We start from the raw sequence: 23,800 nt of genomic DNA on the forward strand, positions 1-23,800 counted from the left end.
CAACAAAATTCCCTTGGTTTTCAAAGATCAATTTCGGGAGTAAAAGCAATAAACGAATTGTTATAATTGTTGAGATTATTTTATAGGATACGTTACATAATGAAATAGGACGAAATGTTGCATGGAAGATGGGTTTACCTCCATAGGAACCAACACCGAAAAAACAGAATTGATTCCTCCTCCTATTTTAAGTATTATGAACATAATATATCATCTTGGAGAGGTCTATTAGATTATATGTCCATTGTCTCAAAATATAGTAGGCCTTGTAAAGGGGTAACCTAGAAGGAAAAACCTAAACTAAGGAACAATGTTGCACGAAGCGGGAGCGAAGCGGAAGCGTTTTTTGGAAGCGGGGACGCCGAAGCGTCATTTTCCAAAAATCTAGGAAGCGAAGCATCCGTGGAAGCGTCTGCTATATATATATATATATATATTATATTTTTTTGCATTTATACTCAAAACAAACATCCCAAATACCAAATTAATTGTAGAAGACATGAAAACATGCATATTTTTGCATAAATCAAGATAGATATAACATCCATTGTACATTAATGATCTAGAATCTAGATTCTTCTCCTCTTGTCTAGCCTTTGCCTCTACCTCGATTGTCTAGGGATATTAGTCAACATTGCCCAATTTTGATCAAACTACCTAATTCAAGACTTAAAATATGGTAGAAAAAGCTTAACATGTTTGATCGATGATTTTGACTTGATTGAAAGGTAATTTTTTGCTAAGGGCGTGCCGCGTGACAAAGGAGTTCAACAATTAACACCACCAACACCAGGGTACATATAGGGCTTGGTGCTCTTGATTAAATGCTAATCGCATACCTTCATACTTGATATAATCTAATGAAATGCCACAATCCCATTGATCCTGAATACCTGAAAACTGTTAAGTCTGCTGAATTTTGAATAGGATACGAAATTCTATTTTCTCCATATGAAGTCCAATGAGGCTGGAACCACTCTCAAACATTCTGAGTCATTTCATGGTAATGTTAAAAATTTAAGTAAAAGGATGAAAATGAAAAATAAAGGAGAATGTCACTTTTACTTTAAGAATTTAACATTACCATGAGGGAGCATCTGCTATATTTATATTTTTGTTTGCTTTCATTTGTCACCCTAACCCAAGGTGGACCCACCCCCAACAAGCAAACTCATGTAAAATTTAAAAAAAAATTGAAAAAAAAGCGATTTTCTAAATGCTTTTTCGGAAGCTTTTCTGGAAGCGTACGGAAGCATCTGGGAAGCGTCTGGGAAGCGCCTGGGAAGCGTCTGGGAAGCGTCTGGGAAGCGCCGTACGAAGCGCGCTTCGGCGCTTCGGAAGCGCCAGCGCTTCCAAATTTCCAGGAAGCGTCTAAAAATTTCGGAAGCGCGCTTCCGGCCAAGCTTCCTAGGCGCTTCCGTACGGGATGCGCTTCGGGGCTTGGAACCGGGGGGGGGGGGGGGCCGCTTCGTGCAACACTGCTAAGGAACAATAATGCCACTACCTCTTGCTCTTCGTAGAATTTCACCACTCAGAGGATTCCATTTAGAAATTCCACCTAAGGGTATATCAAATTCAAGGGTCAAGGTGACAAAGAAATGCTTATAGAGGAAAACTCTATTTAAGGACAAGGCTCAATAAGCTAGGAAAGGTAATTCACATCCTCTTATAAGACCTATTTAGGGCATAATTGATCTAGAGCTTTAGAGATAGAAAGTAAAATGGATTCACCTAGAATCAAGAGGCCAAGAAAAGGTTTCCCAACAATGAATATTAGCTATCAAATGGACAAAGAAACCTTCAATAAACCGCCAAGTTGAAGCCTAAGGAAAATTAGGGTTTCCTTGGGCAAAATCTACCCAAGGAAAGAGAATTAAGCCTTACACTGGATGGATTGGCCACTAAAGGGAGTCAATTTTGAGGCAATCAAGGCTCCTTTCAATGTTAAATCCTTATACAAGCCAAAATTCCAAATCAATGTCAACTCACACCCTATCCCTAGCTAGTGGTTTGACCTTAAGAGAGACGAAAATCAGAAAAAGGAGAGAAAAAATGAGTTTAGGGTTGAATTTGTGAGTGATAAACCAAGTGAAAAGGCCAGTGACCAATCCTTGGAATTATGAAGTCCATAGGAGTAAAATGTTTTCTAAATATTAGTAAGGAGTAAGGGAATTTTGAAGCTCTAGCTCAAATCCCTAGCTATTACTTTTGTTAGGTATCAAGGTTTCTTGGGAGAGCTAGTTTAAAGATAAACCAAAGGGATTGCTATTCACATCTGATACATGAGTAATGTATATAATGTCATTACCTATATTCTATACAATTGACCTTCAATAATAAATGGCACAATATAAAAACCCTAGATAACAATTCATTCCATACATTAGACACAAGAATAAAGATTTCTCAAATACAAGGCATACTTACAAGATAAAATGCATGAACAATCCTTTATTGATCCAAATAACATCTCCAATGCCAAGAAATAACTCCAATATGCCAAAATACACCATAGAGTCACATCTCTAGAGGAATCCAAGAAGGATGAAATCTCTAAGAGGATCAAAAATATGTCACAAGTGATGATGATGAGATACAATGATCCTCTTCTCTATTTATATGAGGAGTATGACTACAAATTATCCTAATAACACCCCTAAAACAAATTCGATGTCACAATGCACTTGGGTTACAACCCAACCCACTAACTTTATGTGAATATGCCTTAACTATCCCACATTTGTGAGCCATAAGCTCACTAAGGCTGATGTCATCTAATGTATGAACTCCAAATGCCATGTCCAAGAGTGATAAGGTGTCCAATATGGTGTAGAAGCATGTCAGGTCAATGATTTGAGGGTTGGCCCTCAAATCCCCCTCATTGCCCCTTATGGGGTCCCAAGATCTGGTTGGGGCACCACAAAGTGGTCTCCATGGGTCACCAACTACTAAAAGTGGTCTCCTTTGCTCCAGCCTTGATGTCTTCTCAGGCAAAATTAGCCCTTCCTAGTCTCTCAATGTGAGACCATCCTAATATGGGATTTGAATCATTTTCCATCCATCAATTGGTGCTAAGATCGGCTTGGGGACATATTAGGTCCAACATTGTCATAATGAAGAATCATCAAATTTGTAATAAATCCATCCAATTTCTTGGGTGCAAAAGGTGCCCTAGGACATGTGTCATCTGATGTTGCAACAAGGAGGCCCAACCGTCTCAATGCTTCACCTGTTTGTGCCACTATATTTTTCTGTAGGGCCTGTGTACCTGTGTAGAAGGTACCCAAGCCCTGGGTCACTGAACCACTTGACAAGAACAACATGCATTCTAGCCAAAGTAGTTTATCATCAAGAACAAAAATCGTTAGTGCATATAAGTGAACCAAACTTGAATGTCAAAGGCCATTTAATACTTCAAACAAGGATCAGTCCACATGGGGTAGCTCAAGCGGCAAGGGCCGTGGAAATGAAGTCTCACCGAACCGGAAGTCTTGGGTTCAAATCTTGGGCTACCCTTCCCCCGTAGAGGGGTACATAATGGACATGTAAATCAGAGAGTCCCACCCCAGCTTACAAAAAAAAAATACTTCAAACAAGGATCCCCTTCCAAAATTAGGACCATGATCTCGCAATGGTTTTTTCTCCCTATGTAGGGGTGGTTAAAGGTCAACCATATTAGGTGTTTCTAGCCCCTAAGGGAAATAACATTTCCCTGGTCCACCCTTCATTTGATAGGTGCTAGTGAATAGTAATGATTATAATGAAGGGGATAAGACTTCATGGCTAAGTGCCATGGTCAAAGGGACTAGTGGATGGAGGTGTCCACATCTTGAGTGTATACATGTGAGGAGGGAGCATTCATGGATGTATGAGTTACTAGCTTAGACTTTATTTTTCCACCCCCTTGTGCATATTTTACTTAGTCTTGATCTTTCCTTGTATTACTGCTTATAGCTCAAGGGTTAGAGCTTGATTTGAATGATGTAATAGTTATATTACCCCTTGAAGATGATTTAGTTTATCACTCATCAGGGTTGGGACATGTAAAGGTTCCTTCCTTTGATGTGATGGAGAAATATGTGCTCAGGAACTAGGTGATGGCCATATGAGTGAGGTAGAGCTCATGCTAGGCTTTTTCCCATGTGTTAATTTTTATGTCCCTGGCCATCTTTTTCATTTTGAATTTTCCTTTATTTAATTTTATTGTGGCCATGATTTTCTTTTTCTATTTATTTTAGCTGCATCAACCACCCAGGGCAAAGTTTCTGGGCCCTACCCAAGTATTCAGACATATGAGTGCCAAATCCAAAAGAAACAATGACAAGTTGAACCTAAATAATGGAGGTGATATATGGGCGTGTAACATAAGATGGAATGTGTTAAGTATGATATATGGGAAGGTGGAACTACACTATCTCAATAAGGGCTTCCCAAGTAGTGCCCCTTTTATACCTAAAGGGCCTTAAGGGAGGTCCTATAAGACTAGGATCAAATATTAACCCCCAAAGTAAGGTGATAGAACAAGATTACAATCAAAGTCTATCAATATTTTAGATCACCCCATAATCCATACTAAATGCTTTAAAAAATTAACTATAAGCACATAATTACACAATGATCAAAATACCTTTTGAGTGGAAGGCAACCTTCATCCACGTGCTCATGATGGATGGGTAAGAAGAAAATGGTTGATGAAATTGGTAGAAATATATGGCATATAATCAAATAATGATGGCTATCAAGGGATGTTGGTTGTCTCATTGACTGTATGGCTGTCAAATGTAGGAGAATTTTTTTCTCCTATGGGGTTACCCATTGTTGGGCACTAAGTTGTTCCTAAAGAATCAACTTAAACCTCTACACATTAATTTTTCAACTTGGGATTTCATCTTTTTATTCCAACGTTGTCTACACAACTGGTGCAAGGATAGTGTTCAGGTTACCTTGTTTTGAGTGAGACTTATAAGAAGCAAAGAATCAGAAATGAAAGGAACAACATAATCTTTTACTGAAATAATACTTTCTTTCTATCTTAAATCATAATCACGTTGATAACAAGAATGAATTGTGAGGTTTCTATTTAGGAATCATAGAGGAATCCAAGTTGTTTATTAGGAAATGATGACTATGATAAAAGAATTGAAATGCATCTACTATAAAAGCATCAAATTATTCAAAGCTAACAATCCTTACTTTGATGCGAGAAACAATAACAAAACATAATGTTGTAAAGGGAATTTTATCTAATTGCTATTCACTACAATTACTGGTAAATACTAATAGTAAATCTTGTGAACAGTAATTCAATCGAAGAAATAGTGAATCATTCAAAAACTGAGAGTAAGAAAAATAATGATGCAGAAAAGACAGTAATTGTTCTAGGATTGGGCCCACGGTCTCTGGAATCTAACCATATTGAAGTTAACTCAATACACTAGATTAAAACCAAATTGCCAAAATCTTCATTAATATGCAACAATAAATTACAAGAAAGTCTGTGAAAACTTAAGACAAACTTTTTCTTCTGTCACCTTTTACAATTGACAAGAATAATTAACCTCCTTTACTAGAGTTTAATTGTGCTTTTATATGACAACATAATTCTAAATTTAAAATAGTAAAGCTATCTTGAGAATTTAAAGATTCTCGAGATGCTTGATTTAAGCTACAAAATCTTCATCATCCATTCCGGAATAATAGATTATGCCCATTTTCCGGTTGTCTCGTGCATATAAGGCGTGAATCCTATGTCAGCACGATGCAAATAGTCCAAACAATTTCCTTATGGCTCAGGTTTCCTCAGTGATTCAGGGAACAACAATCAACATCAAATATTTCTTGCCCATATATTAACCCAAATCATGAGTTAATAACATCTTTAATATTCGAATTGATTCATTAATAAGGTAAAATATCAAAACGGTTATTAACTCCTTTCTAGAACTCCTTAGCATCCAAATTATTATAATATAAGCTCAAAAAGCTTGAAAAAATAACTATCAACTAAGGAAATGAGGTGAAGAATTATACCAATTCCAAGGCCCAACATCACCCCCCCAGCTTCCTTTTTGCATGCCCTCATGCAAAGAGATGGTTGACATGCAGTAGGGTTAAAGAGTAGGTCAGGTAAGGGTGCTTGCCATAGTGTATGAATATGTTCCTACTTTTTATTTCTCATAATGCTATTGACTCACCTGCTTCTGATAGCTCATACTCGACCTTGTAATCATCTAGAGGATACCAAATTATAGGACATTTATATTTGCATCCAAGCCAATTGGGGCCCTTTGCTAGGACCAAGTGAGCATAATCCTGCACCCTTCTTGTTGTTGCTTGAAAGTTCCTGAAACTAAAGGGTTCCCTGTTTTTGACTTCATTAGTTGACATCTTCCACCTCTGCATAGCAGCTCGTAGAGCTTCCATTTTAATTTCTTCAAAATACTCTAGTCCAGTCTGTAGAACATCGTTATGAAAAGATGTTGGGGAAGTAACAACGCTAAGATGCTCCATAAGCTTCTTGTGTTTAATAAGCATACGTAGAGGGATTTTCAACTCTCCCCTTACCCAAAGATCAAGGCCATTCTCTCTTTGTTGGAATATGTCATGTGCTTTGGACCATTTTATCTGATTTATGGAAAAAGAGATGAATGCCTAAAATTGCACATCACCAATGAAAGGACTGGGGTTTTCGTCTCTTTGCTCTTCCAAAAAAAAGTTATGCATATATAATTCACACAAGGAATAGTTTGATCCTATCGCTGAAAAGACTTAATAAAATTAGAAACATTATTAAATTCATAAGATTGTCCAAATCGAACAGCCTTAATCTTGAGCAAAAGGTATCGCTCTAATAAAAACAAAGCATAATTTTTAGTTGGGCATCTACAAGACAAAACATCAGAATAAATGGAACAAACTTCCTTTGTTAACTCCAAGGATTTTTCGAGCTAGCCTTGTACAGTCTTTACCCTTTTATCCGTTGCTCTCAATTTAGCATAAGTTTCATCCTCAGTGATTGTCAATGCCTTTTATTTTCGCAGCAATTCTTGATGCTCCTTTTGGAGCACCACTTCTCCTTGATATTGTGTTAGGGTTTCCTGTTGTTCTTCCAGTTTCTTATTTAACACCCAAATGGTAGCATCTACAATTAAGGGGGTATAAGGTGGTACAGGCTCTGTCTGAGTAGTCTTGTCAATAAGAACTAACAATTATGTTTGAGTAGCTGCTTCAACAGTCATCACGTTGATGTCTAATACATCCAAGTTAGTCTGTGTCCCTATAGTAACAACAAGGGTTTCTTCCGTCTGAGTTTCTGTGGTGGAAACAAATTTCTCAACTTGGGCCTTAGATGTGCAGGTTTCTCGCTTGCCTTTGTAATTCCTCTTGTTGTTTCTTAACCATTTTCTGAGTTGCTTTACTTTTCTCTGTAGTTTCTGATTTTCTCTTTTAAGCAACTCTATTTCATGACCAATTTTTCTTCTTCTTTTTTCAACAAATGTTTCGGTCTGGATGACTGAAGTAGAGGGAGTAGAATGATAGTCTCGGGTCTTTCGATTACAACTTATTTAGTTGTGGTAATAGTGACAGAGTCTGTGAGGCCCTCATCAGACTGGGGCATGCTGAAAATACCATAATTAATCTCTTGTCGCACAGGAGATCGTAAATTTGTTTCTTTATGAGGAGAACAGGGTTCCATAACAGTTGCAATGGAATCTACTGAATATTATCGGAGAGAAGCATCCCTAAGGTATTATGAGGATTCCAGAATAATGGTAGCTATTGAATTAGAAGGGGAGATAGGAGAGTTGGGTGTTGGGGTTTGTTCTGGTGGATTTCCCGAACAACCTGCAACTTCGTCAAAATTCACATAACTTAAAAAGGTTCCCAACCCTTCCAATACTTGGGCTATTTCTTCTTCATGCACTTGGGGTGAACTTTCTCGATGAGATTCTTGTATATCAGGAAACTCCTGGGATGTACTTTCTTCTATCGGTTGCACACTAGAATCCGTAGGATTCCTTGTTCTAGCTAGTCTGGATGACCTTCTTTGTTTAGCAAGTAGGGAGACCAGAAGGGAAGCTATTCTCTTTTCAGCCCTAGTTAGATTTTATGGAGTTGGGGTTTGGGCTTGTCCCTGTGTAATTCCTTCCCTTGCCATGTTGGCCTCTTCATTTTCTATTGGTTGCTCCGGACTCTACGGTAGGTGTTTCAATTCGAAGTGGAAGCTTAGTGTTTCCCACAAATTCATTCCAACTTAAGTGAACTTGGTTCAATTCTCTGACAACTATTAATTTTATAAGACAATGGTGACTTACCACCGAAGCCTGGTATTTAGACTTACCAAATCCTATAGTAGTCTCATGCAACAGTGAATTCAAAAAGTAAGGTAAATTTAAGGTTACCTTCTGCTTGAGTGTTGCCATCAACTTCAAATGTCGAGGCTTGACCACATCATACTGACCATCACAGGTGATATACCTTTGCACTACTTTTGCCAATTCCTTCCAAGGTTCTGGAAATGAAGCAAGTTTGTATCCTTTGCCTTTCCGAATCAGTTCTTCTTCAGGGTCTATGAACAATAATGTTGCACTCTGCAATGGGGTATGCTTGTCAACCCATTTTTTTCCTTCCATAGGAAGGCCTGTAACCTCTGACAAGATTGCTTCATTAACTTGCACCTACCTCCCCTTCATTGTAGTTGTCCCATTACTTAGATTCGGTGTAAACTCCAGAGCGAATGCATTATCAAATCCATGTAATCAGGAAAAATACTCTATAAAACCCACTCGCTCCAAGATACTGCATGCTTGTTCGGAGATTCTTAATTGGGATGGTTCACTGCAAATTGAACAACCACACATCTCTTCTATTTCTCAAGGAATAATCTGAAGCTGCGTTCAACAAAGTTTTAACTGATAACAAATGCAAAAGTAACAACATTCAGTAATTACAAGGAAATGGATACAAAATTTAACACATGTAAGAAGTTTTACTGTGATGATTAAACATCTATGTCATATGTGTGATTTTTCACCCCCCCCACCACACCACGATAAAAGTAAAGGTCAAGCATAATCGGCGGCATAATCAATAAATTAATTACCATAACAAGTAATCGTCAAATCATCAAAGTATCAATTAAGCGCATGCAACATGATGATAAGGTGTATTAAATGCAGAGATATGTGGACAAAACATAATTTGTGCGGAAATTGAAGCATGGAAAAGGATCCAATCATGAGTAAAGTGAATTTGCACCAAAATATTACCATTAGAGAGTAAGGAATTAAAAATAGACTTAGAAAAATTTTTAAATTACGTTCATGATATATTAGAATAAGTAGTTTTTCACACATACTCGAATTACCACCTTCGTGATGTGATAAATTTCCATAATAGTTCAATGATTCTCCTTTATTATTACTCTTGTGTACTCTTTTATTTGTTGCTTGGCATTAGTCTTGATAATAAGAAAGGATAAATAGAAAGAACTAACAATAATAATGAAAACATCACAAGATAATGTCATTAAGAGGAAAATCGTTTTAACTGTCATCTCTATGGATTTTCCAACATGGTATCAGAGTTATGGTCAAAGAAAGGTAGTTTGAAGACAGTTACAATGACAATGCAGGGTTCCAATATGTCACATCAAAGAAGCTCGGTAAATCTCATAAACAAGAGCAGTGAAAGCTCAATATAAAATCTCAGAAACAAGAGCAGTGAATGTTCAATACAAAATCTCCGAAGGAAATTATGATGTAATGAATTCTGGTATACTTTGTGAGACAATGAGAAAATGAGTAATCAAGTTCAGTGCTTCCTTAGAAATCCAATTTAGTAGCAAGGTCAGAAAGAAGTTTCGGTAAAAATCAAGTGATAGAGTCAAATTCGGATCAACTTCAATGATGAATTGGTATGAAAATATCAGTGTAAATCATTGTCATAGTCATAAAGGAAAACTTGGCCTTTGTGATATATGGTCAAAATAATAATATATATAAAAATGAAGCATTGCTATTGAAACAATGTATTCTATCTTACACCCATTAAAGAAATGGAACTTGGCTCAACTATATTCATAGTAAGAAGGTTTAGGTGCCACCAAAGGAAATTAAGTTTCGATGTTATGACTATGATAAAGTCTCAGTACTGTCACAGTGGTAGGATCTCAGTCTCAGTAACATTACATTGATGAAGTATTCAAGGCAAACTCAGTGACATAAATCTTGGTATGTAAACAGTGTGAACGAAGGACTTGATCCGAAGTTTGTCCTATAAAATTCAAATCTTGTGCGAGTTCAAGTACAAATAAGTATTCAAATAAAAAATGTCACCGCGGAATTGGATTCTCAGCTAAGTAAGGATGCCACATAAATCAAGTAAGTGTTCCTTATGCACAAGCCTAATGATCTATCTAATTATAGGTACATAAATACAAGGTATGTTTTTCGATTTACAATCTTAGATGATGACATATAAGAACTTTAATCCTAATAAATAGTCTAGGATTTCAAGCAAAAATCCTTGATTATAAGAAGAAATAAATTTTCGTAAGATTCCATCCTCCATGGTGACATTGGAGATCTAACTTGAGAAAAATTAAATTATGTTCTTGGTATCACATGTTTTTCTTGAAAGCATGCATTACAGGTATAGAATATAATGGCTTACACTTCAAGGAATTCCTACAAGGTTTGTGAAGGAACAAAGGTATGCCTTAAACTATAAATCATTGATCTCTTCATATTAAAGGTTTATTCATTTGATATTCTATTACTAACAATGTTATGTCTATATATATTGAATCATAATGATTCTTGTTCCGGGTGATTCATTATCTGATAAATCTACCTTCTTTACATCCATATTTGTTCTTATAAAACCCTATATAGGTTCCCTAGAAAAACCCTAACCTAAGGGTATCTTGACAATGAAGGAAACCCTGACCTTCTTAGGCTTATTGATGAAGTCTAAAGAAATTTCTATTATGTTTAATGTATTGATGATGTCATGTTTAGGGTTTTGGTAAGATCAAAACTTGTTAGGGTTGAAATGGTGTTGTTTGAAACCCCATACCTTTGAAATCCCAGACATTTTTGCAATGGTGTTGTTTGAAATCCCATACATTTTTGCAGAGATGGCATCAGTAGGGCTAAGAGTCAGGATCGGTTGGATGGAGTCTCCAACTACGTGATCTGGAAGGAAATAATTTCCTATCTTCTAGATGAGTACGATCTCAAAGCTTAAATCAATGGCGTGGTAGTTGCACCCGCAGATGCAGATTCGCTTGTTGACCACTCTGTCATTGACCCCATAGCAGTACACCACATTTTTTAGCAAATGGGATCTATCATGTTCGAGTGTTCGCGCCTTTCACCTTTTGTCATTAGCCGACAATTTTTTTTAAGATATAAACCCATTCTGCATGGTTATAATGTAAATAATCTCAGTATGACCGCCTCTATATGTAACAGCCTAGGTAAACCTATGTTTTTGGTGACGATCTCCATTCTATGAAGTTTTTTGTCTCACTGATTCATCTGTGTCTCTAGACACAGATGATCGGTAGAGTTTTTCCCTCCACTCTTACCTCAAGTCTAGAGTGGATTTTGTCGTTACGATCTTAGGCGAGTCCTAGTGTTTTAGATCGAGTCTATGTAAAAGTGATTTGGGAATAATCCTAGCTAATTGGCTAGATTATTTTATGACAAGTCACTTGGTCTATTGAATTATATTTTGTGTTGCAAAAATAGGTATTTTTTTAGGTTCTATAACGAACGTGTTTTCTCCCTTCATGTATTAAAATGTAAAATCTTCATGTAAAAAAATATTTTAGTACATGGTCCCTTATATTTAGACACTACGGCTAAATTATTCGAGGGTTGGAAAAATTGTTAATCCCCTCATGTGTCAATTAATTAAATTTTCTGGAAAAAAATTTAAGAAAAAAATCTTGAGCCAGAAATTTAATTAATTAAAGTCAAATTTAAGTTAATTAATTAATTTTTCTCAAAAAAATAAATTCTAATCCTAAACTAGAAATTTAGTTAATTTGTGTCTATGAAAAATTAATTCTCCAAATTAAAAAATTCGTGGGCCCTAGAGAAATAAATTTTTGGAGGTACCCGACCAAGGGAATATTGAAAATTTCAAGAAATTTGGGACCCTTGGTAGTTAAGTCAAAGTCAATTTTTGGAGGAAATCAGCTCAAAATCATTAATTTTGAGTTGATTAAAATTCAATTAAATGAAAAATTTGAATTTCCTCAAAAATAAAATAATTTCGACGGAGGAGATTAAAAAATAATTAATTTTTTTTTAACGGTCGAGATTACTTGGACGAGGATCAAGCCAACTAGATGTTGAAAAATTAATCTATAAATTAGATTTGAAATCATCCGATCTTTTGATCATGTACTAGCTCTTGAAGCTCTTGTAAAGTTTTATGGAATAAATGCAAAAGTCTTTGGGGTTTCAACTTGCAGTGGTGTTACTCTTCATGAATTTATGGTAACATTGCTTTAATTTCTGCTTAATATTATGTGAAAACTATCAATCAATAGCTCTCTTAGAATAATCTGAATACAGGTATGTTATTCAGTTTATTGGATCTAGGGTAACATTTTTAATTTTGATTGAAGTAGTATGTATCTCTATTTCTCTAAAATCTTATTGTTGTTCTATTTCTCTACTTGATTTGATGTTTGATCTAGTGTTTGCAGAAGATCTCTCAGGCGTTAGCCTCACTCTCATGTGATGAAAACAATTATAAGTTCAAAACAATTAAATTAATTAAAATCAAGAAAGTTGGATTTAATCCTACCTTTCTAGATTGAGTTTGTTCCTCATGGGTAGGAGTAAGTTTAGGCCTAGTTGGTTGAGAGATTTTGTCCAACTAGTTAGGCTCCTAGATTAGTGTTTGGTTGAGAAATTTACTCAACCATAGTGTCCAAGATAGACGTACTATTTTGAGACAAACTTCCTCATGTATTTATTTGTACTATTATCATTCTTTGAACATTGGATTGCATCATGAGAGCAATACAGTGAGGCTGAGGCCTTTTCTGCCATTTTTATGTTTTTTTAGTATTTTTTATGTGTGTTAATTTTATTTATTATTCTACATCAGGCTTCGTTGAACGTTTGCAGAGAGTCCTCGGTTGGACTAGCCAACTCTCAACACATATTTTCTGAAGAGCCTACTTCATATAAGCCCCGGGATTTATCTAACGATTAATCTTTTTTCTGCACGGTGTTTTTGGGCTAGTACCACTTTAAAATTTCAAAATATTTTAAATATTTTGTGGAAAATTTAATAGATCTAGTTATTAAGTGATCTGAAAATGGGGCTCTCAGGATTCTTGTCTAACTTACAAGAACCTCTCCCACTTCCAAAGCTTTAAATTTTCCCAAGTCTTAATGATTAACCAATGCGGAATTAAGAAATGCTTGAAAATAAGGTGTATGCTTGTATTTGTTTTCAGCTGATTATTTACTTTAAAATCTGTTGTTTGTGCTGATATGGGAATGTGCTTAAACTGATATATAAATGCATATAACAGTAGTTAAAGCAGCAGTAAAAACAAACACATAAGACAACAATATAATATGGAGTTCACCCTGATATCTTGGGCTACGTCTCCTTGAGCTCTAGTCAACTCGACTAGGCTCCCTAGGATTATGGCAACAATTCTTTTACAAGTTCCACACTCAACTCCAATGTTTTACACAGGAACATTGGGCTCAGAACACCATCTTATCCCTTGGCTCTTGGAGCTCTTCGGCTTTCTAGCTCTGGCTCTTGGCTTTGGCTTTGGCTCTTGCTCTGGCTCTTGGCTCTGACTCTGGCTCTGGCTCTTTGGCGCGGGCTCTGGTTCTGGCTCTCAGCTCTCGCTTTTGGTGCTCGCTCTGGCTCTTGGCTCTGGCTGTGGCTCATGGCTCTCTACTCTAGCTTCTCTAAGCTCTTTCTCTCAGCCTTTGCATGCCTCTGTGAGTCACTCGACCTCCAAGCAACTTCAACAACAATATGCTGTTGTTAATTGAGCTCTCTGGCTTTTCACTCAACCTCCGAGTGACTCCAAAGACTCTCTGCGCATTCAACTTTTTCTTGTTGTTCGCTCTCCTCTCTTCTTCTGTCCCCCCTCTCTATCTCTGTCAGTCTGTGGCTTTAAGCCATCTGCTTCCTGACTGTTTGTTTCCGCTTTCAGCTCTCTCGTTCCCTGCCTCTGTTCATTTGAATCCCTTCTTTCGATTGTTATAGTCACTGCATCATACCTCACAGGGAAGTGGCCACCTATTCCGTAACAGATAAGTGTCAGGTTCACCAGAAACACTCGATCGTTTGAAATGGCTGTTATTTCCGTTTACTCCAAGAATGCCCGTGAAACACGAATCTCTGCCAACTCATCGTCCACGTCGGACTTCAAATCTTTATGCGCCGTAGCTTATTTCTCCCTCCAAATCTGGTCTCCCATCGGGTGCAATCTCTGTCGTTAGATCTGGGGCCTCCAGATCCTACGGTCATCGCTCTTATCGCGCGGTTGACTTGCTCGATCGTTAGCCTGCGATGAGAGCGGTTTTCTCTCTCATCCACCGGACACGCATCATTCAACGTATGGCATCGCTTGGTCCTCTGACAAACCCGCTTACCGCCCAAAACGCCTCCGATATTCCGTCAGTTTTGGAGTGCGGGACCCACTTGTTAGTTTCAACGCTTTTCCCATGGTTTTCCGGTTCCCCTTGTGACCGAGCGCTCGGGCTTTTCCTTCTTGAGGGGTTTTGCCCAGTGAGTGCGCTAATCGCGCATTAGAAACAACCTCCGTTTTTGGGTTTGAGCTTCCCAATTGCCATTTTTGCACCATGCACAGTCTCCATGGGCCAACGGTCAAGCACTTTGACCGAAGGTCCTCGTTGCTCCGCATTGGCTGCAAATTACCATTATTCAGAGGTTATTTCTGATAAGCTCGATATCCACAAGAATTTGAACTTCGGCATGAGTTTCTTTATAGAGTTTGGGTAACTTTAAGAGAGTTTAAGGATCCAATTTGGATCATTAAGAGCCTTAGATTATCAGATCTGAGAGCGGAGTTGGACTCATAATCCTCATATCTGATAGATCTGTAAATTATTTGTATAGATTTGTGAAATATTTGTATAGATATGTTATTTACTTGTGTAGATCTGAAATTTTATAACATAATTTTGAATTTTAACACTTGGGTTTTTGGGATTTTCTTTATTTTTGTATATAATGGGTATTGAGTTTTTATTTTTTCACTTATGCGGGAATATATCTAAGAAATCAACCAAGGAAATCTTCATATCTAAGCAAGATCTAGACCCTGGAAGGAAAGATCTGGGCTCAAAGGTTGTTTGCAGGAATACATCTGAGAAATCAGTCAAGTAAATCTTCAGATCTAAGATTTTTTCAAGGAGATATGGGAGTTTTGAGACAGATCTAGGCCCTTGACGGAAAGATCTTGTTCCAAATATTTTTGCAGGGCTAACCATTAAAATTTTTTCAATAAATCTGAAGATCTAAAGCAAAATAATTTTTTCAGAAAAGGGTTTCAATTTTTGGGGCCCCTAACCCCAGATCTGTCTTCTCCTAGCCAAATGCTAGTCCTATTGAACCTAGTGCTAACCCTCATTGGCCCTAGATTCCCCTTGCTCCATTTTTTATATGAATATTTAAATTTTTTGAAGCCGATCATTGGTGGTTTTTTGTAGAAAAATTTGTGTTTCAGGTATTGAAATTTTTTTGGCAACTTAGGCAAGTGATTTTTAAGGCCTATGGCCTAAGGGTTTGATTTCTAAACCCTTTTTTTCTCACTGTTTTCTACAACAGTCATATATCTTTCTAATAGTGGTGAAAAACACATCTAAGTGGTTTGAAATTAACTAAAAAAATTGCTAAATACATTAATAAGTCATTTAGGTTTGATGAGTATCAATTTTTTTTGCCTAGATCTACATTTTTGGTGACTGTTATCTCTGAATAATTTTGTTTCTGATGTTTGAAATATAACAGTGGCAAAATTTCATGTGGGTTAGCCTAAAATCAGTTTCTAAGTTGTTTAATACATTAAGGAATTAATTTCTTGAGTTTGGCATTTATCCTTAGGCCTATTCATGTTTTAATTATTGGATGTAATAAGTATATCAGATCTGATATAATTTTGGAAATCACATCATAATAGGCTGAAATTTTTTGATAATTCATGTGGGCAAGTTTGGAAAATTTTTGGTAAATTTTTGGCATCAAGATAACATTGATAGCTTACTGTTTTCATTTTCATATTGTTGTCATAAAGTTTTTCTTACTGCCATCCTAAAAACCAATTTCTGAAAATTAAGTACTTTGTCATGGAATTGTGATAAATTGCATATCTTTTGTTTCATAAACTGAGTATTTTTTTAGCATCTGATATTAATTTGTGAAGACGCTTTTGTTCTCTTTGAGCTATAATTGCATTTGAAAGGATCTAGAAGATTTGAAGTAAGTTTGTGGTCTAAATGTGATATTGCTAAGAAGTTTATCTTTCAATCTATGTCTAGTGAAATGAATATTCATTCTGACAATTAAGGGATTTGATATATAACTCTGAAGCAGATCGTAGTATAAGCACTTTTCAACCTTGAATCTAACTTCATCACATCTTCTAATCATATCGTGCATTTGCATATTAATTTAGTTTTGCATAACTAAAATTTACTTCCAAGCATAAGCTTGGTCAATAAAGAGATAGGTACCCATTCATCGTTGCTTGAGAAGCCTGCTTTTAATAGTACGTAAAACGGTGACCTTGCAGCTGTCAGAGCCACAACTCTTTGTAGCACCGGAGGCGGTATGTTACATTTTCAGGAAATGTATAGTTAATCACACCTTAGTGTGCTTCACGTTATCTTCTCTCTGCTAATTACTACAAAATCAAGCTCAATATAGAAAGGATCGAAGGGTTAAAACTTGGATAGGCATTTAACTAAAATTAACTAAGATTCTTGCATCTCATATTAACTTTAGGATCTGCACTTCATATAAGATAGTAATTCATCCAAGCAAAAGTTGCAAATCAATTACTTGGTCCTAAATTTCTTAGCAAGATAGTTGACTCCATAAGGAACTGGCATCAATTGCCTAAAATCTAGTCAAATTCTATAAATCTTGCTAAATCTAAATCAAGTACTTGGTCGCTTCACTCTGTCTTCTGAACTAGTTGGTTTCCAACTAGTTCTCCTTCATTCCATTTATGTAGGGTATAGCCCCCTTAGCCTGTTGTAGGGAGACAACTTAAACGTAAAGATTGGGGATCAGGGTGACAATCCTCGATTTGAGTCGTTGTCGTGGTGACTAGACATTTTGTGCGACAACAATTTTTTGGCGCCGTTGCCAGGGACCAATTTATTGGACCTTGGCTTTACGACATTTATCTTCATCTTTTCAGTCTTTTAATCATTTTTTGTCTCATCAATGCTACATTTTCTAGCGCCATTATATTTCTTCATGTTTTCATCACCTTATCTTTCATCATCTCATGAATCCTTTCATCTGCATTTTTAGCACCTGGACATTTCAGTTGGTTTCCTGCTTGGTGGCGGCTCCACTTATTCATTCATTATTCCTCAGACAAGAAGCCCTCCCTGATATCCATCTAGTTCTCCCTGACTAACCTTTCAGTTTTTACCTTTTGGATATTGGAGATAGATTCATGTTCAAGTGGCAACTCCACTTCTTTCATTTCTTACAAGAATTTCTACTAGAAACTCTCTTCTAGATTCATGTTCAAGTGGCAACTCCACTTCTTTCATTTCTTACAAGAATTTCTACTAGAAGCTCGCTTCTTGTGGATCTCTTGTTTTTCTTGAGCAAGGATCTCTCTCTCTAGCATCCATTTGGCCCCTCCTTTTCCCTTTGGGCAAGTCATCATGGATGTGTTCGCCCCTTGTAACTTTGCTAATATTCAAGGTTATCCTAATGATCTTCCAGAGAATGGGATTGATAAATTGCCTTCTTTTCAGGGCAATAATGCAATTAGTGTTGATGCTCATCTGAAAGCTTTTGGTTCTTGGGTAGGTAAGTATGCAAGGGCTGTTGATTATAATCATGAAGATGTTAAAATGAGCCTCTTTGTTCTTACCTTGGAGAAATATGCTTTGGATTAGTTTACGAAAAAGCCCGATAGTTCATTTGATTCTTTGCAATTGATTATTAATTCCTTTAAGGAAAAGTATGGAGATAAGATAGAAGAGAGACATCTCGTAAAAGCTATCAGTGTCATAAAAAAGAGAGAAAACGAGACAGTTGAAGAGTTCAACAAGAGATTTAATGGTATTATTAAAGAAATATCTACAGATTATAAGCCTCCTGATAAATCTCTTCTAGATTTTTATATCGATGCTTTTAATCTTGATACATCTTATGAATTGAGATGAGCTAAGATTCGTGATTATAAAGTTGCTCAGACCTTAACTATAGAGCTTGAAAAATATAAGAAGGCATCTAGGAAGTCTGAAATCCTAGATTTTGATAGGGCTTTGACCAAATTGAAAAAACCTAAAGAAAAAAGGTTAAAAAATTTGATGATGATCCTATGCAAAAATTACTGCAAAAACTTGAAAGCATGGAGCTTAACCAAGCAAAATTAATCTCTAACCATGCTAAGGAAATAAGTACTTTGCAGTCTAGGTTGAAAGAGCTCAATAACATAATTTTCAACCTAGGATTAACAATAATAATCAAAGCAATAATACTTGGCAGACAAAAGGCCAATCTAGTGAGAAGAGGCCTCCCAATCCACTTGAATCTGCAAATCGAATGAATGAGGCTCCGCCTTATTGCAGGGCATGTGATGCTTTTCATGAAGAGGCTACTTGCCATGTTGTCAAAAGAATCATAGATAGTAGAATGGCAGGGACAAGTAATCAAGTCAATGTTGTTGGTAAAGAATATCATTTGTCTCAAGAAAATTGGGCAGAAGTTAAAGAGCATAGTCAAGAAGTTAGACCTTTTACATCTTCCTATAGTATCAATAAATTTGACCATGAGAAGGATATGCAACTAAATCAAGCGCAGGTAATCAAGAATATGGAAGACAACCAAACTCAACTCATTAAGAACCTGGAACTTAACCAAGCTAGATTAATAGAAGATCATGCCAGGGAAATGAGTTCTATGCAAAATAAGTTGTTGGCTATAGAAGAAAAACACATTAAGGAAATGAAGATCATGGAAATTAATCACTCTGATCACATAGCCACCGTAGTAGAAAAGTGTGTTCAGAAGATGGAGGCTATGAGGACCGACATGCAGAATCATCATGAGAAAGAGATAAACTATATGCAAAATTGCTTCATGGGCATGAAAGCGAAGAATGATAAAATTATAAAGGACATGGAAGTTAGTCAAATATCTCTTCAGAACAGATTAAAGATAATGGAAGTTAATCATTCTAATCAGATGTCCATTATTCAGAATCATATGATTGCAATGGAAGCAAAGCACACTCGGGAAATGAAAACTATGGAGGCCAATCATATCACTCTGCAAGACAGATTCGTGAAAATTGAGCTCAATCAAGCGAAATTAATAGTAAGGCATGCCAGAGAAATGAGTTCCATACATAAGAGGTTGGAAGAAAGGAAATCACAGGTACAGAAGTTTCAGTCTGATCCAGATGATAGATGGCAGAAAATCAAAGAGTTTTCAACATATCATAGCTCTCCTAATCCATTAAAGCAGGTCTCATCTTGTTTTGAATATCCTGAGAAAGTGGCTGACCCCATTAACGAAGATTTGAAAGAGGATGACATGATCAGAGAAGGAATTGGAAAGGATCAAGTTATAACTCATAACCCTTGTGACATTGATCCATCATTTAGCATAAGAACAAATGTAGAATTAAGAGAGGTATGTCACAAATATCTTAAATACTTTGTCTGAAAGTTCTCAAGCAGAATGTTCCACATCATCACTAATACAACTTGCCACAAAGAAAATCCTGAAGCAAAAAAGAAAAAGAATAAGGAAGCAGTTTGATGCATCTGATGGTCGCGAGCAACTTGATTTTCGGATAAGACAAAGTCCTACCATATGCAGGATTGGACATGGCACATCCAAAAAACAACCCACATATTTGCCTGAAAGCAGGCAAATGCTTAGTATGCACTATATTGAACACATCTGATGCCACAAGGCATCCTTTGTATTGTATCTCTAACCTTACACCCTGTTATTTCAGCATTTTCACTTTGTAGTTAGATTAAATTTATATTTTCATGTTAGTAGAATAGTTAATAAATGAAGAGCTTCTATTTTCATGTGCTTAATGTTATATGATGAATTTTGGATGGACATTACTTATATAATCTTGTGTGTTGCTTGGATGTAGATTTTGGATTCTCACATTCCTCTGATGAAGCAACGTGTCCCCAAGTAGAGCCAAATGTTGACCACTCTGTGTCAATGACCCCATAGCAGTACACCATCTTCTTTCGCAAAAGGGATCTTACATGTTCAAGTGTTCACGCCTTCCAGATTTTATCATAAGCCGACAATTTTGTTAAAGATGTAAACCCATTCTGCATAGTTATAATGTAAATAATCTCAGTATGATCGTGTCTGTATGTAACATCCTAGGTAAACCTATGTTTTTGGTGATGATCTCCATTCTAGGAGGTTTTTTGTCTCACTGATACATCTGTGTCTCTAGACACAAATGATCGACAGAGTTTTTCCCTCCACTCTTACCCCAAATCTAGAGTGGATTTTTTTGCTAAGATCTTAGGCGAGTCCTAGTGTTTTAGATCGAGTCTATGTAAAAGTGATTTGGGAATAATCCTAGCTAATTGGCTAGATTATTTTATTACAAGTCACTTGGTCTACTAGATTATATTTTGTGTCGCTGAAATGGGTATTATTTGAAGGTCTATAATGAACGGGTTTTCCCCTTTTATGAATTAAAATGTAAAATCTTCATGTAAAAATATTTTAGTGCATGGTCCCTCAATTTAGACACCATGGCTAAATTATTTGAGAGTTGGAAAAATTATTAATCCCCTCATGTGTCAACTAATTAAATTTTCAAGCCAAAAAAAAAAATCATAAGCAAAAAATTTAATTAATTAGAGTCAAATTTAAGTTAATTAATTAAATTTTCTTGAAAAAATAAATTAAAATCCTAAGCTATAAATTTAATTAATTTTGTGTCCAAAGAAAAATTAATTCTCCAAATTAAAAAAATTCGTAGGTCCCTGAGAAATAATTTTTTGGAGATCTGTGGCTAAGGGAATATTGAAAATTTCAAGAAATTTTGGACCTTTGGGCCTTGGTAGTCAAGTCAAAGTCAATTTTTTGAAGAAATCAACTCAAAATAATTAATTTTGAGTTTATTAAAATTCAATTAAATGAAAATTCGAATTTCTTCAAAAAATAAAATAATTTCGACGGAGAAGATTAAAAGATAATTAAATATTTTTTAACGATTGAGATTACTTTGACGAAAATCAAACCAACTAGCCGTTGAAGAATTAATCTATAAATTAGAAGTCATTTGTCATTTGAAATCATCTGAGCTTTTGATCGTGTACTAGCTCTTGAAGCACTTGTAAACTTTTATAGAATAAATGCAAAAGTCTTTTGGGTTTCAACTTGCAGTGGTGTTCCTCTTCATAAATTTATGGTAACATTGTTTTAATTTCTGTTTAATATTATGTGAAAACTATCAATCAATAGCTTTCTTAGAATAATCTGAATACATGTATCTTATTCAGTTTGTTGGATCTAGGGTAACATTTTTAATTTTGATTGAAGTAGCAGGTATCCATATTTCTTCAAAATCGTATTGTTGTTCTATTTCTTTTACTTGATTTGATGGTTGATCTAGTATTTGCAGAATATCTCTCAGGTTATCATTGAATGTTTGGGGATAGTTCTCGATTGGACCAGCCAACTTTCAACACATATTTTCTAAAGAGCCTATTTCATATAAGCCGCAGGATGTACCTAATGATTAATATTCTTTTTGTTGGGTGTTTTTGGGCTCGTACCTCTCTAAAATTTCAAAATATTTTAAATATTTTGTGGAAATGTTTTATAGATCTGGCTATTAAGAGCCTTACATTATCAGATCTGAGAGCAAAGTTGGACTCATACTCCTCAGATCTGATAGATCCGTAAATTATTTGTATAGATATGTAAATTATTTGTATAAATCTGTTATTTACTTGTGTCGATCTAAAATTTTATAACATAATTTTGAATTTTAACACTTGGCTTTTTGGGATTTTCTCTATTTTTGTACATATTAGGTATTGGGTTTTTCTCTTTTTACTTGTGTAGGAATAGATCTGAGAAATCAGACAAGGAAATCTTCAGATCTAAGCCAGATCTAGATCCTAGAGGGAAAGATCTTGGCTCAAAGATTGTTTACAGGAATAGATTTGAGAAATCAAGCAAGTAAATCTTCAAATCTGAGATTTTTTCAAGGAGATCTAGGGGTTTTGAGACAGATGTAGGCCCTGAAGGGCCAGATCTTGTCCCAAATATTTTTGCAGAACCAACCATTAAAGATTTTTCAATAAATCTAAAGATTTGAAGCAAAATATTTTTTTCAGAAAAAGGGTTTCAAGTTTTGGGGCTCCTAATCCCAGATCGACCTTCTCATAGCCCAACGCTAGTTCTATATGAACTAGTGCTAGGCCTCATTGGCCCTAGATTCCCCTTGCTCCATTTTTTATCTGAATATTTAATTTTTTTTAAGTTAACCATTGGTGGTTTTTTGCAGAAAAATTGGTAAAAGTTTGTGATTCAAGTATTGAAGTTTTTTTTGGCAACTTGGGCAAGTGATCTTCAAGGCCTAGGTCCTAAAGGTTTGATCTCTAAACCCTCTTTCTCCTCACTGTTTTCTACAGCAGTCATATACCTTTCTAATAGTGGTGAAAAACACATCTAAGTGGTTTGAAATTAGCTAAAAAAATTGTTAAATACATTAAGAAGTAATTTACGTTTGATGTGTATCAAAAATTTGGTCTAGATCTACATTTTGGGTGACTGTTATTTCTAAATAATTATGTTTCTGAAGTCTGAAATATAATAGTGGAAAAATTTCATGTGGGTTAGCCTAAAATCAGTTCCTAAGTTGTCTAATACATTAAGGAATTAATTTCTTGAGTTGGGCATTTATCAGTTGGTCTATTTCATGTTTTAATTGTTGGTTGTAATAAGTATATCAGATTTGATATAATTCTGGAAATCACATCATAACAGGCTGAAAATTTTTGATAATTCATGTGGGTAAGTTTGGGAAATTTTTGGTAAATTTTTTCATAAAGATAGCATTGATAGCTTACTATTTTCATCGTCATATTGCTGCTGTCATAAAGTTTTTTTTACTGCTGTCCTAAAAACCAATTTCTGAAAATTAAGTACTCTGTCATGGAATTGTGATAAATTGCATATCTTTTGTTTCATAAATTAAGTATTTTTTTAGCATCCGATATTAATTTGTGAAGAAGCTTTTGTTCTCTTTGAGCTATAATTGCATTTGAAAGAATCTAGAAGATTTGAAGTAAGTTTGTGGTATAAATGTGATATTGCTAAGAAGTTTATCTTTCAATCCATGTCTAGTGAAATGAATATTCATTTTGACAATTAAGGGCTTTGATATATAACTCTGAAGCAGATCGTAACATAAGCACTTTTCATCTTTGAATCTAACTTGATCACATCTTCTAATCTTCTCGTGCATTTGCATATTAAGTTAGTTCTGCATAACTAAAATTTAATTCCAAGCATAATGTTG

Source organism: Pinus tabuliformis, chromosome 9 (genome assembly GCF_031772625.1).
Source record: "Pinus tabuliformis cultivar Carrire ecotype Pingquan chromosome 9, CPIR1, whole genome shotgun sequence".
NCBI lineage: Eukaryota > Viridiplantae > Streptophyta > Pinopsida > Pinales > Pinaceae > Pinus > Pinus tabuliformis.